Source organism: Haplochromis burtoni, unplaced genomic scaffold (assembly GCF_018398535.1).
Source record: "Haplochromis burtoni strain Fernald_Lab_line unplaced genomic scaffold, NCSU_Asbu1 Contig_43, whole genome shotgun sequence".
Taxonomy (NCBI): domain Eukaryota; kingdom Metazoa; phylum Chordata; class Actinopteri; order Cichliformes; family Cichlidae; genus Haplochromis; species Haplochromis burtoni.
In genome coordinates, this window is record NW_024582404.1 from 895,689 (window position 1) to 914,084 (window position 18,396).

The 18,396-nt window shown below is 38.7% G+C and overlaps 1 long non-coding RNA gene across 2 annotated transcripts in view; it reads right to left on the reverse strand.

Moving 5' to 3' along the window:
* Positions 1 to 11,669, reverse strand: part of LOC121811882 — a 72,510-nt gene extending 60,841 nt beyond the window's left edge. Inside the window, exons 1-2 of one of the 2 annotated variants that reach the window (XR_006054310.1) lie at positions 11,279 to 11,669; positions 9,854 to 9,991 (exon numbers count right to left, since the gene is read on the reverse strand). This is a non-coding gene — a long non-coding RNA (uncharacterized LOC121811882). The other variant, XR_006054309.1, reaches the window with a different exon arrangement.
* Between the last annotated feature and the right edge of the window lie 6,727 nt (positions 11,670 to 18,396).

An 18,396-nucleotide genomic window follows, 5' to 3' on the forward strand; every position in this document is an offset into this window, starting at 1 on the left:
CCATCTGCCACGACCGGCTGGGGTGAGAGAAGGAAGACAGGATAAAGACATGCTGTGGAAGACGGCCAGAGATTAATAACAAGTATGATTCAGTGCAGAGAGGTCTATTAGCACAGAGTGAGTGAGAAAGGTGACTGAAGAGGAAATACTCAATGCATCACATTCTTAATTATATTCAAGTCTGCACCTTTGTTCAAACCTGAACCTGGTTTATACTCAGCTGATCAGCGCTTCAACTGTATCTAAGGGCTTCACTGTATCCAAGTCAGTGCAGCCTTCTGAGGAAAGCTGTTGCACATCTGTGTGTGCACAGCTTATGTCCTTTATAAGATGGCCTCTTTTTCTTTATACAGCCACATGGAACTAAATGTAGATGTATTATCATACAAAAACTTTCACTAGTTGAGATTAAATAAATCCTTCTGTTAATTTTCCGGCCTTCTCCCTCATCTGCAGTCATGAGGACAGCCAGTGGGCTTCTTCATCCCAGTGGGGTAAACCTCTCAGAAGCAATATGTAATTAAACTCGGAGAGCATATTCTTTAATCCTAAAGGCTATTATGGATTTATGGTCAGTGCATTGTCTGAGCTCCACAATGGCTTTTCCTCTCTGCACCATATATGCTCTTAAATGGGTAGATAAAGATTTTGTAACCCTTTTAAATCCAGCTTCCTCGTGGACTAATACGTCAGCCTTTGTGTTTGGCCTGGGATGGATAGAAAAGCTCAAAAAGGATAGAGAAATCTGTAATTATAATGCATCAGCCATCATCAATGACATATTTCTGAATCCTTTTCCAGTCACATTAGTAATGAGCAGAGCTGTACATGTGGAATTGTAATTACGTTGTATTCATTTTTAGCTCTCAGGGATTAAAGTATCGACTATGTTTAATTGCAAGTGTTCTATATTTTAGAACAGTGGAGCCCTGATTAAGAGTGACCCATCCCCACCGCAGGACGCTTTGAAATGCCGTGAATACTTAACTTAATTGCTACTTTCATTTGCAATATTTTGACTCAATCTCCTTTCTCTGGCTCTGCGGGGAACTGCTGATGTAACATTTCCCCCATCTGCGAACAAGCATTGCTGGAACAGGGATTTTTCTCAGCTTCCTTTATTCCTTTACATTACTTGTCCAAGTCAGAAGCACCATAAAAGTTATTTGTTTTCATCAGGTTTTTGATTTTAAATATGTACCATATGATTATGTTTTGGATAGTTGATCGTTCATCAGTATAAGTTTAAGTCATTTTCAATGTTTAATGCCCAAGTAGTGGCTTTTCAAAGATGCAGTCCTCTTGGGGAAAATAGGAAACCATGTCCTCATATCCAAATACACAAGACTGAACTTCATGCAAATCAAATATATCAACAAACACTATCACCGAAAGTGTTTGAATTCTAGGCTGAAAACCAAGGAGGAAAAGAAAAACTGTAAAGCCAGAAACTATTTAACCTGAGGCTTGTATGCTGTATGCAGCTGTATGCAAAAGATGCAAATAGCCTCAGAGTCTAAAAGGTGAAGTCAATGTGGAAGAAGCTTAGACCTGCATCCTATCAAACGGGTAACGAAGGTGTTGAACCTGTTTTGGGTTTTTTTGTTTTTTTGGGGGGGTTTAACAAGATTTTCAGAAAACTTGACCTCTGACCTTGAGGTTGAGGTCACCACAATTCAAATGTGTCTCAGATTTTCAGTAGCGGCACCTATGGTATCAATTTGAAATTCATTGGTTACTTCCAAGATTTTAAGAAAATATGACCTCTGACTGTGACGTTTGAGATTCAAATTCATCTGAGAAATTTAGTAGATGCACCTAAGGTACGCTGCGTTTTTGCATTTCACCACAATAACAACAGCAAACCTTGATTTCTTGGATTTCTCTTGTTTACTACCCGTCTGTAAAAGTCACAACCTGCTAGAGCCCTCTCCAGAAAAGCCACTTACATATTCCAAGGATTTATATTTACAAGAACTAGTTCTTTTGAAAGCAGATCGAGAATTACGAGCGACCAAAAAGACATTTTAATTGTAAACTGGACATAAGAAACAATACCAGCTGTGATCACACCCTTTACGTGCCATAAACAAATAAAGACATTTTCATCTTTTCCAATCAGCTGTTGGATCACTGCGTCCTTTTCTGTCACACACACACAACTGAAAATGATCAGGTCTTGGTGTCTCAATGATAATGTATTCTCTCTTATTTGACTTTTTAATGGGCTTTCACCTAATTATCATCACATGGTTCCAAAGATGTGTGCTGGGGAGCAAACTGAGGAGTCTGGGAACAAAAGGAGGTCAGATCTGGAAGTGTTGGCACATGGCCTGATCCGCTCCGGTACCCCCCTCTCCCTGTTTTTGTGCAGTGATAAATTTTCCCCTTGAAGATGATGTCAATATGTTGATGTGCCTTCCTTTATTAAGATACCATCCAACTGATAACAAGTCCTGCTGTGTATTACCAACATAAATAATTAGAACAGAGACCAAGGAACGGCAGGTGGCTTTTGGCACAAAGAAATAATCATACTTGATGTGGAAAATAAAGTAAAAGGACCCATCTGTTCACGGCAGGGGGAGGCGAAAAAACACGTTAACATATTGTCAGTAACATTATGAAATACACAGTTAATAATTTTGTCATGGCACATGGCTCTGGACACTTGTTTTAAATAATCTAACAGAAGTGAGCCAGGCCCTGCTTCGATGCTTCAAATTAACCGCAGATTTGCACGCTCATGACTACCGGCCATTTTGTCACACGCTCTGCCAATTATTTACTCAAAGGGCTGATGAAGAAGGAGGCTGATAAATATGTAACGGAGAAATTACAACATGTGGTACAGTATCTGACCAGATAACTGTCTGTCCAATACTTTGATTCAGAGTAGTGCACATAGGGGGAGATTTTAGGCAAATATTTGTGTTGTGAGCAAATTTGTGCCATTGAAAAATTTACAGTATGCGCCTAGGCTCAGCTGCCTTTTTGAATATATTAGAAAGCCAAAATTACCGCAATAAAGAGGTTGTCTATGATGGCCACTTGAGCCAATCAAAGTTCAAGAGGGCTCTTGTCAAGGGCTCTTTGACTGCTATGAGAAATCCGTGGCATATTTAGGCCACCTCAGGTGCCTGCATTGATATAATCTCCTCTTACTCCATTGTGTACCAACAGGTTCATCAGTGAGGGCTGTTCTACAAATCAAATTTATTTACTTGCTTGATTGAGATGATCAGTTTAATGTTTACTGGTGTGTGGAATCATCTTTGGTATATAAATGAGATGATTAAGGCTGCAGGGCTTCCCTGCTCAGGGATGTAACAGACGCCTCAGAACACAGCACTGACTGAACTTCAATGCACATTTCCTGCTTATTTACTGCTGTTTTCTCACAGCTTTTTCTGCATGATTCTGGAAAAAAGGAGAATAATTTTAATCAAAAAAATTAAAAAACACTGTAGACTGCAGCCAAACCACTGATTATTATCTTAGAAGATCACAGGTACCATGTAGGCTGTAAACAGATAATCCACTCCTCAAGGTTCATGTAAACATTTTTGAATTATAGGTAATTTATTGATAATGTAAAAAAAGTGAAATATCATTAAATAAATAACATGCTATAGCCACTATCCAAAACAGCAGAAGTTCAGTTCATAGTTTTCAGTTAAAGCTGTTGCATGTTGATTTTAGTGACTCACTTAATAAAAAAGTAATCTGTTCTCTACAACAGTGGCTGATTTCTAGAATCATATTGATATATTACAGGTGCATGACTTTGACCAACTATAACCAGGTGACAGTAGAAACGTACATGATGTTTTAATGTCTTATAATGTTGAAGTAAACAAGGCCCCTCTGTTTGTAGCCTTCACGGGCCGCTCGATGCAACATCTCATTAGCATTTCTGGTTACGTTTAGGAACCTTTTAAACTCTCCCAGCTGTATGCAATGAAGATCATTTCTATTTTATGTTTCTAAAATCTAAAATATAGCTTTAAAACCAATGAAACTGATTTTTACTGAGAAAATAAAAGTCTAATGACCACTGAGGAGCGTGAAGGTCAATACACATAGCAGGGTAGTGTTTCCCATACATAGACTTAACCTGGGTAGGCTAACATGCTCAGATCTGTTTTTGGTGCAGTTTAGCATTTGATTCCTTCTTTAACAATAATGACACACATGTTGCTACAGTCCAACACCACGCAGTATAAAGTGCTTTAAGACCTCTACAGTATCTTCATCTTTCTCACAAACATTATCAGTTTCAACCTTAACCTATTACTTCAATCCCCCTAAAACTAAACACCCATTTCAAGCCTCTTTCCGATCTTGTTTCAATTAAGAGTAACACGCTCAGCGAAGATGCCGAGGTGCAACAGCAGCAACAGAGGGGGGGAAATGCTAGCACGTCTTCTCTAAAATGGCTGCTCCTGTATCCCTTGCAGGGAAACATTATTCCTAATAAAAGTTCCTTGGAGAGTTCTTTGAACCTGAAAAGAAACACTGCCTATACCCAGGAGCAAAGAAGGCCATTACAGCTTGTAGTGGAAGATTTAATAGGTGTCATAATTTATCATGTAAACCGAAAAGTGTTTCTTAATTAAGTGCGAGCGTTAATGAATTTTTTAATTTGATCCCTGTAAGTACTTTGCCATGCTAATTGCAATATTCCACACATTAGTTATCGGCTATTGCCCTTGGCTATTTGCTGTCGTGAGGGAAGGATCCTCTTTTCCCTTCAGCTTAAGTTCATTAACTGAGTCTAAGCAAAAACTACGGGCACTATGAGTATGTGGAATATTTGGGTCTTATGTTCTGATAAATATAAAGATTTTATTGCAAAGTTGTTTTCATGGTGGCCACACTGACAGTGATTTAAATGTCTTTTGCTCTGAAAAATAACGATCAGTTGTACTTGTTAGACATTTGGGCATCTGCTTGCTCCTAACGCCACATCCCTGTACCTCAGAGATTGCACATGAGAGTAATCATTGAGTGAGCTATTTAAAATGACTAATGTAAGCCAGGCTCAGTCTTGATGACTGCCTTTGTATCCAAAGTCTTGCTATCACTGGTGGCAGGCTCATATTGTTCAGCGCAATTAATCTGTTTGAGAAACATAATAATGAAGTTGCCAACTGGTGCCTGCGCTGGTATTTTATTAATCAACTGCAATTAGGCTGTGTCGCTATGTCCTTAGGATGACTTTTCATTCACTTGCAGAAAAAAGCAGTACGCCAGCCCAACAGTGCACTCAGTGAGAAATACCGTTCGCCGCTACAGAGATCACAGATGGGCTCAGACAGACATAAAGCAATAACAATGTGGGGAAATTACTGTCGGCCGCTATGCAAATGCTAGTGAGTTTTGGCTCTGGGTATTAAATTTGTCTACTTTATAAGTGATTTCAGAAAGAACCAAAGCCATTTTAGAGTTGCTGAATTTTAGTAAGGATCGGCACCGTCGAGTACGGATAATACAACTGTATAATCCACACTGGTTACAAACAGAGACAGGCTACTGTAAACTTCCTTTGCTGGGAGGAAAAATGGCAACACAGCTGATGATGTTTCTGATTTTTTACATACCCGAGGGTCTGTTCAAGCACCGTGTCAATAGTTAACCTAGACCTGCTCAGAAAGTACTTAAAACCACAGTAGTTTACAACGTTTTGACATTGCAATGTTTAATGAATACTCGGAAACGACAATGTTTAGACAAGTGAAATTCAAGGTGGTACTCTGTTCACGGCCATCAAGTCAAACCATCAACCAATCTCCATTTAAAAGAAAATAATATTTAACACAATCGGTGTTAAATAAGTGAGTGAAATATAAAGCATACAGCAAACATGCCCAACATGGAAAAAAAAATCTGCTTTCTGTGTTTTTCCTCTGACAAAAATTAAAACTATCTACCGTTTGTCAATTAAATATGACAAACAGTACATAAATGTGGTTGGTAGAAAGCTGTTTTCCACCACAGAACTAGACAACTAGTTCATGATGTCTCTACAGCATTTTCAGGGGAAGAAATCTTGAAAATTGTACTTCTGACTGACCTCAGATAGGGCATGGATTGGTATTGATTTGTTACACTCAATTCTCTATTTGCTTTGTTTCAGCTACATTTAGATTGAAGCACTAATATAAATGTTTAAACACAGAGTGTCTTGCCTAAAAATCTCTGTACTTCGGCTGTTTGTGAGTCCGCTCATGTATGTTTCCTGTCATCATTTTAAAAACCTCAAATTATAAGCACCCATTTACATCTTTTCTCCTCTGTTCTTCTTTTCTCTTTGTTTTCTGTCTCTACTATCCAAATTCATTCATACAGTCACTTTTTTACTATCTTCCCTCCCTTTAAAAACATGGAACTACAAGGAGTGGCTGTGGGGTGAATGTGTGTGAATATTAGATTAGCACTTCAGTAGGAGAAAGCATAGAAAAAAGTACTTGTGTGAATGGTTGAATGAGGCATGTTGTATAAAGGACCATGAGTGCTCAGGCAGAGTAGAAAAGTGTTATATAAGAACCATTTACAACAAGCTGCATTCTGCTTAAACTATCAGGAAAAAGGAAGCTGACAAGCTGAACTGTTAATGGGGACTGTTATCCACTTCCAGCAAAGCATTTCAAGCAAAAATACCATTCAATTTTCAGAGGGAACCATTCAAATATTCTTTAAGGATCACGTCCAACCCCAAACTGCTCTCCAATGACTGCACAGCTGCAGTCAACTTGCTAGTTTTGCACTGGAACTAATTTTCACTTATTTCTGACTACCACACAACACAGTTTGAACTTGTTTTTATCTCTGCATGTTGCTTCTGTTCTTACAGGATCATATCATCATATTTCACCTCACACACTTTGTTGTTCTCATGCCTGGTAGTGTGTTGCTGTGTACTGGCTCCTGCCAAACGTATTGGTAGTATGACTTAATTAATATACTGCGTGCACGTGTGCGTGCATATATAAACATGCATAAAAGTGTAAGAGGTTCCCTTTCAAACAGAACAATCAAAAAACAACTTTGATCAAACTGTGTGTGTTAGTTTTTCAAACTTAAGTAATGCATGAATTTATTCAATTCATACCACACACTGAATCAGAGCTTCAGCTGATTATTCTAAGATATAATATCCTGCACAATGCTGCAGCGGGTTTCTCCTCCCTTCACCCCGTGGCAGTATAGTCACGGTTAAGATGGATTTGCTAAGCCCTTTAATTTAGCCAAAGCCAAAGGAACACAAGGCCATTAACACAAATTTTATCCTCAAACCCCGCCCCTTCGTGTCATGACATTCAAGTTTAATGGAGAACTCAGGAAAGGCAAACGCCTCCCCATAAATGTTTCATGAAGTAATTCCACCCATATGAAGAAACTCAGAAAAAAATCTGTTGACATTATCCTGACAATGTTGCCGGAGCATCTGCAGAGGAAATGTATTTAATATTCACAGGGCTTCTTACACTCTGACATTAGCCGAAGAAGATAATCCCTCAAAGATTAAATTAAATGTGGACTGAAGTGTTTAGTGCTGCTATTGTTTTCATTAGTACAAAAAAAAAAAAAAAAGGGAATTGTACTCAGTGTGTATGGTATTAAATCGTGCATCTGGGCGAGCACTTGACATCCACACTCCCCCGCTCCTCTGATAAAACATAATATCATTCTGTGTCCATAATCTCCAAGCAGCAGGTTAGCATTAGAGTTTTTAACTACACTTAGCGGTTACTAAATATGCATTTCTGGTATTAAAATAAATCTTCTGTTGAGATAAGAGCAGAAGGTGCACTGCACTCCTCTGCTGATTCGGGACATTTGCTCATCTTCACTTCATAGAGGTGAAAAGGGCCTGATGGTGGATTGTATGGATGATAATGTGGAACATTTTGGTATTTATTAAAGTAATCTGATGTTCTCTGTTCCAAGAGCTTTTTGGGGCAATGTCAACAGGTTGAAAGAAAGCAACATCTGTGAATGTTGATTAATTATGGTTTGACAGATGTTGCTAAATGTCTGCGTACTCCGGGATTTGAACGAACAGTCGAAGGTTTTTCTAAATCTTGTTACCAGCAAGTTTTAAAATAGACGTCATACAGCCTTGGGTTTTTTTTGTTGTTGTTGTTGTTTTTAATCCATGTATACATAATAAATACAACTATAAAATCACAATTGTTTAAATTTTTTAATTATAAATTGACCTAATAGAATTAATAAGTGACATTATATCACATCTCACAGTAGGATATCTCAACAATACAATAATAACAATAAAGTCATAATAATGAATTAAATTGTGGAAAAAAATAACTAATGAATAAGCACAATTTTATTTTGCTTTTCATTAGGGTTGGATGGGAATTGATAAGAATTTAGCAAATTCGATTTCATTATATAATATTATTGGTAAGCTATCACTTTGGGTCTCATCCTCACTGGGGTCTCATTGGCTCTGCTTTGAGGGTTCACCAAACAGGGGTCACAAACACAAAAAACAAAACTGTTTCTTACCCAAGATGATTGGAAATCCTAAGATCCATCAGTATGTGCGCAGGGAAATAAAAATCTCCACATTACAGTCTCCTTCACATACATTTGGGCTTCGCTTTCGATCACTAATATAATAAAGTAATTTAATCAGTGAAATGATGTGAGGGGGAAAAAACAAGGTCTCCAAAGAGTGGGCATCTCTTCCTTGGAGCACTGCAGACGTGCTGATGTGATTTGTGCTTCAGTAAGAAACGTAGTGGAGTGATGTGCATGTAGTGAGCTGTTATGTTGTAAACTGTCTGAATTTTCTTGTATAAAATAGCACTGATCGTGTCGCTCAGTACACTCGACCAGAGGAGGAAAAATATGTTTCTGTCAGTCTGAACAACCTTACTGCTAAAGAGACAGACAGCGAAAGCAGACAGTATATACTCGGTTTTAACATCCCCTTGGTGTCATTTTTTCATAATCGATTCTGTCACTAGTTAGACTTACATTAGTTTATGTTAGCTATTAGCCGCAACCAACCAACCGTATGAGGTCACGTTCCGTACTGACTGAAGGTGGTGCTAAACATTTTTTTAAACTTTAACTTTAAGGACTTATTTCTTAAGTCCAGCTTCACAGACAGAGTTACATCTATGTCAGTTTTTGAGAGCAGGACTCAATGGTGTAAATTAGCGTTTATATGTGTAGCGTTTCATGTCCTCTTTTAAAGTAATGCAGTGGAAGTAACCAGTTACTCCCAAGAGAACAGTTTACCAAAGTAATTTATTATACTCCATGTTACATTTGTCTGTAAAATGGCCTGAAACCCAGTGTCTCATAATTACAGTTTAACAATATAAACCTCAGGCTACAGGCCCACACACCAACACAAATCCCAGGGTGTGCATGATCTTTCTCTTAGTATTTAGGCATGAACATAAAGCTGATGGCACACAGCAAAAATGAAAATCAACACAAAGACACTTTGAAGCTATCACTACAGTGATTCTACTGTAGAAGCATGAGCGGATAGAAACGGAGGCTGCAGCCTGACTGTTCATCACTGCCTTTGTTACCTGTTGAAGTTCAGGGTCTGGCTTCTGGGCTCGGCATTCACTCAGCTTTAACCAAGTATTTTGATGTTATTTGGCATCGATGTTTTTGATTTTGTGCAAATAAATACAAAATCCATAAAATAAATGCCATATTTCCTTTTTTTCTGGACAGCTTTCTTGTCAAATCTGACACTTGTATATTGGTGTTGATTTTGGCAAACTGGACATTGTACAAATTATAATGCAACCCCTGGGGTGACATGTTTCAGCAAAATACCTTGAGATTTAAGGTTTACCTTCAGCCAGCCGACTCTTGGTAATCCAGTGAAGGTCCATCCCCTTCACCACGGTTGGCCCCTGCCAATTTAGGACCCCTGACATGCAGGGTTGCCCCCTCTGTCAGCCTGGTGTGGCTGATCAAGCTGTTCCAACAACTGGAAGACATCACAAGTTAAACACTCATTATTTTAATTTGATGCTAATCATGTGTTAATGAGACTAATCCTTGCAATGATTCAGGTAATTTGCTTAATGGCTGCCTAGAGTCCAGATTACAGCAATCAGTCACGTTTGATAAGACGTCTGTTGCGGGGCAGGGGGGAAAACTCGGTGGAGGAGTAGAGGACAGGGAACAGGTGAAGGCCAGCAGGCCTCCAGGAGAGTGGAGACATGCTAGTTCATCGGCCCTCTCACCTTTGAGCCATTAATGTCTTGGCGCTGCATCGAGGGGAGAGCTTTTTTGATATTTCCCCTCAATCATCACTCCACACACTATTTCAACACTGTTTCCACCACGATGGATGCTGAACATATTGTAAAGGAGCATCCTCATCAAGAACAGTGGCACAAGTTGTCAAATGAAATGTAAATGAAAGTGCTCATTCGTCAGATCGTGTATTATTTAGGCCATACCGGGGATAATTTAAAGGCTTGCACCATCATGAAAATGCTCATTGTTTTAATGTTTTTAATTTCCATATCTTCTATATTGTACGTTTTATCATATTTGCAGTTTTGTAACACAATATAGAAAAATGCTCAAAGTTTATCTTGTTTTGTTTACATGTTATTTTCTCAGCTAATTTCTCTGGTAAAAGTATTGTCTCAATGATTAGTAGGAGTTATATTTAAAACTTTCATCAAATATATGTTCTTTTAGGATTCAGTGAGCCAAACGAGTCATTTTTAAGTTGTACTTCACAACTTAGAATACATGGTCATTCAAATATATGTATCAAATCTTGCAGTTGACAGAGCCTAGCTAGTGTGAATCTCAGCTAAGCTATCAACAAGCACACTCAGGTTAGCGAAGCTAAGCTAACTGAAACAAGCTAAGCTAACTACATAAATGTAACGTATTTTCCACTCAGCAGTCACTATGCTAACTTTACTGAACTATTTTTGGTATGTCTTACCTGTCAACATTTTTTCTCAGTGGACACAGTTCAGACTAAGCCAGGTTGTCAAACTTGAGCTTCCAGAAAATTATAAGCTAGCTAAGGAGTGGGGCAAGCTGACTTCAAACTCACTGGAATGCAAAAAACTCGTTGTTTTGAATATATTCTTATATATATAATGTTTTGAATATATTCTTTTAGCTCTTAATGGCTAATTCAATACAGTAAAACGGTTTTTTGGGAAATTTTCTTAACATAACCGGTTAAAAATTTATGAAAAAATGAAGTTTGTTGTGTGACAAGTATCTCTGCCGTAACCCTTACCTTACGGTGCCCCTTCCACCCCAAAGTTTCCATCTTCCTTTCCATCACATTTTTCTAAAAGTCATTAATAAATTATTTATTTATTGCAATTTATTTAATTAACTACACAAAATAGACATTTGAAATACACTGGAGGTGAGTTTAAAAAAACAAAACAAAACATAAATCACCTAGGAAGTTTTAAAACCCCTTTTAAAAAAATGTAGTTTGGGGCAGTTATGATTTGATTGACATGGCTCTAAGCCAATGACAGCGTAGAGCTTGTTCATAAATCTGTGCATCAAAATCTCTCTTTAAATTATGGCTCTGAGACTCTAAAGAGACAAAAACATGACTTTGTCTATTTATTTAATGCATTTAAAGCTTTACACAAAAACTAATAATAGCGTCAGTTAAATTACATCAGTGGAAAAACTAAAGGTAGTATAAACCATAAACAAATACACCATAAAAACAACAACAACAACAATGACAATAATGATAATACTACTACTACTAATAATAATAATGTCTCTTAGAAATACAGCTGGATCTTTGTCCCAAGAGGAAGAATGAATGAGTGATCTCTCTCCCTGACTCAGATCAAGCCGGGGATGCTACGCCCCTGACGAATAGCTGCAGCATAATGACCTGTGAGTGCTAACAAATATAAATCGTTTTCTCTTGCATTTTTACTGTCGTCAAAACAAATGCTCATTAGCCTTTTATGAGGGATTGTGTGAATAATAAATAGATCCTAATTACCCCCTATCACAAATGCAAATGTGTGAATTAAAAGCAACGGGTAGTAAAACAATAGAGCTACTTTTCCTAGTTAATATTATATGTACAGTTACTGACTTATTGAGCATGAATGGCTTAAATTAATTGTTGTGACCAGTTGCTTTACTTTACATTATTGTAGTGACGATTAATCTTTAATATGTCCCATTCCCACTAAGAGCATGTATTTCTTGGCGCTAATAAAGCTCTAATCTTTTTGTAGCTGTTCAGTATAAGATAACTTTTAAAACATCTGCACTTTGATCTTACGACTATAAAAATAACAAATATTTTTTAATGATTTCATTCAGTTTATGGGTTACGTGTCTAAGCATGCAATAAAGAACTTGGTTTATGGCACGTGTCTATTTGCATATTGCTTATCAAATACACAAATAAACAGCTTTATAATGGGGGAGCTTTAAAACAGCAGCACTGTGTCAAATCAGCATCACTGTTTAGACTTCTATGAAGCCCATTTGTCACCTCGGAGGATAACCTATATTTTACACACTAATCTGAGCTAAAGCATGTCAGATGCCTGTACAGGGGGCCCAGTCTATTGTTCAGGCTGAGGGCTTATCCCTGTTTCACATGCTGAGCGACAGCAGACTTATGAGTCAGCCATGTTGTCATCACTTTCTCCTCAAATGCAGTTAAATCTGTTTCGTGTATTACTGAACACACACACACACACACACACACACACACACACACACACACCTTTTGTTGCCCTCCTATCCCACTGAGACTGCTGGGTTCAGAACATGCATACCTACACATTGCTGTCCCATCAGAGCTGAGCTTTCATCAAAGATAACAAATGAATAGTATTCAATGAAATTATCAATAATATTAATGAAATAAATAATATTACATTAGCCAGTGTTCAGACTTATATAGTATGATGTTTAATCAAGTTAGATTTTTTAATTATCATTGATCTTTTTAACTCACTTGGCTATACTATAAAACTCTCCAGTGTTAAATTACATTCAAGTGCTGGCAGCAAGATTTACCAAAATAAAAGTTTTATTTTACGTTGCGCTTACTCTAATCTGTCTATGCGGAATCAAGGAACATACTGAGACTTAAGGCTTCACCATTTACAGCATTCAGCTCTATTCACATAATGGCTAGTATATAAACTTTATTTACTTTTCTAAATTTCTGTAGAATTTTCTTTAGTGGTTTATTAAGCTCATGCTTCTGTGGTTCACATAAGGTTTTGTCTCCTTTTTTCTTTTCTTTTTTACACTGGAATGAGTCCACATGGCCCCAAACTTTTGAACAGATGTTAAATAACACTCGGCAGACTGGCTCTCCACCATTCTTGAGCATGTCTGCTTGAATTCAGTCTGAGCCCAGTGACTTACCACTCTTCAGTTTATTTATCACTCGCTGGACTTTACTTAAAGTGATTATTGTGTCTATTCCTCACTGTCAATGATTTGGATTCCCATCAGGACTGCTGGGTTTAGCCAAAGTTTGTTAGGGTTCTGCCGTTTTCAGCGAGCAGCGACGGTTTGGTTAGACGTTAGCAGTTTATTCTGCGATCACCTAAAGTTTCCTTCATGGTCCAATTTACAGATGAACTAAATAAAAAGTTGTAATAAGAATGAGTGACCCTCTGTTGCGTCAGTGAAGTTAAATGCGTAAAACATGAAGATCTAAGGTTTAAAAAGTTGGAGGGAATCAAAAGTAAGCTGGGCTCAAGTATACCCCCCCAAACTACAGTCTGATAATGAAAATGTAATCAAACTAAAGATAACTGAAAGCTCCTTTTAAAAGCAGGAGTTCATCAAATTTAACCAACATTTAAATGCTAACAAATATTTTAGATTAAACTAAAACCTCTTTCAGGGAGGCGATAAATGCACCGTGCGTTACGGTGGTTCAGATCAAAGCTGACTGTCCCCCGCTGTCACGTAGATTACAATCTGTCCAACAACAAAAAGCTTTCTCTCCTACACTTTAACTCATCACGGGGATTACAAAAAAGGTAGCTCGCCACAACGACTTCAATTTCTGTTATTGTTTGACAGTCAGCTGCGAGTGGATTTAGCAGCTCAAAGCTCAACTGTAACTATTTGTGGATTAGATCAGCCTGATCCATTAGATGGATCGTGATTATAACCATGTCCCAATACACTTCCCCTGTCACACCCCAAGGCTTTGGGTTACATATGGGCGCATAGTTTATGGCCGAAGGATTTCAGTGATAATGTACAGCTTATTGTCCACATTCCACACTTACATGACATTCAACACAATCCCAAGAGGAACGGTCAAACTGAAGGAAATTCCCACTCATAACATTGAATAACAATAATAAGATCAAATGAAGACCCAGGGCTTGGATATGACCAGCAAAATGTCTGTGTCATATCGGGGGCAAAGCCTTTTTGGGATTTGGGTATCAGTTATCAGGCAGAGATGGCCTGATTAAATCTCAGCACAGGCTCGTGGCATTTCAGAAAGCAAAAATCAATTTATTAACCTGTTTTCTTGGACATGAATTTTCTATTAGAGGGAAAAACAATGTTTGTTTCTCCCGCTACAGTTTTATAGTTATACAGCAGTTTATAGTTTTTTTTTTTTTAACATATCTCCTTTTTTTTTTTTTTTTTTTTTGTAACATATCTCCAATATAGTCTCAGGTGAGTTCATTAAATACTCAGGAAATATTACCCTCTGATTCACCGTCATGGGCAAGAAGTGAAGTCTCGGTCCATGTCTGCTCGTGTGACTCCTTGGCTAAACATGTTAGCTTAAATGCTCGTTAATTTAAAAATTCAATGTGAATTTTTCACAACAACAGTCACCTCAAGGCACTTTACAATACAAGGTAAAGACCTGATAATAATAGAGAGAAAACTCCACTTAGTGACAGTGGGAAGGATAAACTCCCTTTGAACAGGAAGACACCTCCAACAGAACCAGGCCACAGCCACAGCGCCACTGTGTGGAACTTTTGGACCAAGACGTCAATATATTTGGAAGCCAAGTTATCTGCTATGAAGCTGGCTAACCAGGCGCATCCATAAACTGTATTATTGAAGTGCAAAGATGCAAATAAGAGCTAATTAGTATTAAGGGACAGACTATAATAATACTAGAATTTTATTCACTTATCCTGAAGCAAAAACCTTTTGGATGATTTGTAGTGGACAGCAAATCATATTATTTGTCATTAATATGTTCAAAAAGCCACTGAGAGCAAATACAGTGGAGAGGTCTAGTAGTGACTGGCTCACAGATACTACCTGCCCGTGTCGAGACAGCTGTCAATTAAAGCGGCCAAACCCAAAATGAAAAAAGATGAGCTCTAACAGGGGAAACTATCCAAATATGGGCAAAAACATTTTTGTATGAGTCTATAAACATGATTTGTAATGTTTTAAACGCTGGATAGTGAAACATGTGAGTCTAAAATGGGAGGAACTGGCTTTTAGATCCAGCCTCAAGTGGACGTTAGAGGAACTGCAATTTTTGTCACCTTTGACTTGGCTTCATTCTTCAGCCCTGAAGCTTTCTGCTTCATAATCAGATAAACGTAGAGTGCAATGCTGTGACTATTGACTGGTGTGACTGGGACAGAATTCCAGGTGAAAGCTTTTTCTGCACTGAGAGCTAAAAGTCAGAATATCTTTGCCTTTGCTTTTTCAATTTTGACCTTTTTTTTGTCTGTTTCTCACAAGTCATATTACTGATAAGTAGAATACTAAATTGCTGGACTTCCACTGTGATTATTGGTATGTTTTCAATACACAGTGGAAAATAAAGCAATTAAACAAAGGTCACAAATGGTCATAAGGTAATGAGATGCATCGTTCAAGAAACACTGTCAGGTGTCTGTAGTCTGGCATAGCAGCCATTTTTAAAAATGTCAAGTTTAATCAAATTAAAACAAAACGTGATTTTAACTGACAATGTTACATAAAAACCCATAAAACAAGAAAAAGCTCCTCCACAACCACAATCTGATGCACATAAACTAATGAAAAAGGAAGGAGATAAAGTGAAACAACTTTTAAACAGGATGTAACTCTCTGTTAACGGTTGGTTGCTTTTGTGGCACAGAATTAACATCCCCCCTCCTGCAGTTTAAGCCCAAACACTGAGAGGCAGAAAAATATTCCCCTCAGAAACGATCCTCTTGTTGTGAATCAGACACTGCTCCCTTCACAGGTCTCTGCAGGAAATGCTCTGTGGCTTCTGCCTTTCTGATCACTGGCCTGATTAATAGGGGGCTGAATTGAAAACTTAATTGGATGTGGTTACAATTATAAAGCCTTGCTCTCCTCGGAGCGGCAACTCTGACTGTCGGATGGCGCCGGCGGGGGAACAAGATATCAGCGGGGGAAACATGTTCTGTCACACCGCCCCCGCGTTATTCCAATAGACAGCGATGTGAGGTGTGTCAGATCGGAGTCGCCCACGGTGGAGCCGTTAAAACACCCAGACTGCTCTGATGGTGGCATCCACTGACCTCCCCAGAAGTCCCCACTGAGTGACCAATTTATCACCGGTGTGGTAGATCAGTTTCAGTAATTTTTGCGCTTTTAAACTCTAAGTGGAAACATCACTTTTCCACAAAACACAAAGTGCTCTTTTCCCCAGCACACCTGGAATCCCAGTTTCCAGCTGAGGAACTGAGCAGTGTGGAGGGAGCCTCTCTGTGCTAAGCAGTGGTTGTGCAGACATGCACGTTCTCTCCCTCAGCATTAGTATTTTTGATCTATCCACTCAGATTTTCCAGCCGATAAACCCTCTCTGAGATCACCCTCTCCTGACTCACATGCCCCTTCATGCAGCTGTAACCCTCCTAAGGCCTCCAGAGGTTGAGGGAGCCCTCTTCTGGTCGGAGTCAGCATTACAACCCATCGCCACACCATCACCACCACAGTCAAGTCTTATCAGGGAAATAAAAAGGGCTCTGTCACAACCAAGGGATCATTCCACGAGGTTCTGGCATGTCCACAGTTTGTCTGGCACACACTATAATCTCTGACATATGTAAGATCCTTGTCATGCTCTTTGCTCATATAACTAGAAAGAATTAAAAGAGAGTGAATTTGAACTTTCCTTACATATATGCTGCATTTAGCAGTCTGAAGCATCAGCTTGCACTGACAAAGGAAAATGGAGCAATCACTAGATTGTGGGCATGAAGCAGGGACTGTGCACTGGGCTCAGCTTTCAATGTACTGAACTATAGACAGCAAAAGGGCATCAAAGAAACTGTTCTTCAAAACCCAACTATGGAGTACTCACATCATAGTTGCAGTACACTCCATAGTAAAATGTACAATCCTAGATGGATGGATGGATGGATGGATGGATGGATGGATGGATGGATGGATGGATGGATGGATAGATGGATAGATGGATAGATGGATAGATGGATAGATGGATAGATGGATAGATGGATAGATAGATAGATAGATAGATAGATAGATGGATGGATGGATGAAATGGAGGCTCCAGCGCTACAAGTCATCTACAAGTCTGCTCATCACACGTCACTTTGTTAGCAGCTTTTATACAAAACATCAAAATATGGAAGTAACAACATAATTGTAACTGTAATGTGATTACTGAATTTAGTACAGTAACTTGTTACATTACTGCATTACTGAAAACTGTAATCTGATTAGAGTCTCTGGAACATGCTGAGATTTGGTTTTGGTGTAACTTTTATTTATAATATTTTTTTAAAGAACACAAAATCATTTAAGAGAATTTAAAATCTATCCTTTTTATGAGTTTAATAACATTGTGTTGTCATGGCAAAGGGTTTTCCCTCCACGTGGGCTGAGGAGAGGCTTTGATTTCAGCACAGCACAAGTCTGAAGCAACAGTGTGTGTGTGTGTGTGTGTGTGTGTGTGTGTGTGTGTGTGTGTTTACATATGTGCACATGCATTGTCAAATGACTTCCCTGACCGGGCTCATGGCTAGTTAGCCATGTGTGATAATATCTTTCTCTGTCTGGATACCCCTCTGTACCCTCTCCTCTGTCTTCAGAGAATCTTCCTTTCTCTCCGTCTCTCCCCCCTCAGCCCACACTCTCTCTCTCTGTTGACATGCCAAGTTGATAAAGAGAATGTTTCATTTCATGCCCGGCATCAGCACCATGGCTGCTCTGCATGAGCAGGCCGTCCGTCAGAGCATACGACAAGCGAGGAAGATCCTCGAGCGGCCAGCGCTTCAACGCACAAAGTGAGATGCAAAACAAATGGGCCAAACACAAAGACCGACAGACAGAGAGAGACAGAGAGAGGGAGGGAGCAGGAACCAAACATATGTGCGCATCAGAAAGTCATGTCCTATTTAAGTGACTATTATTAGAGTG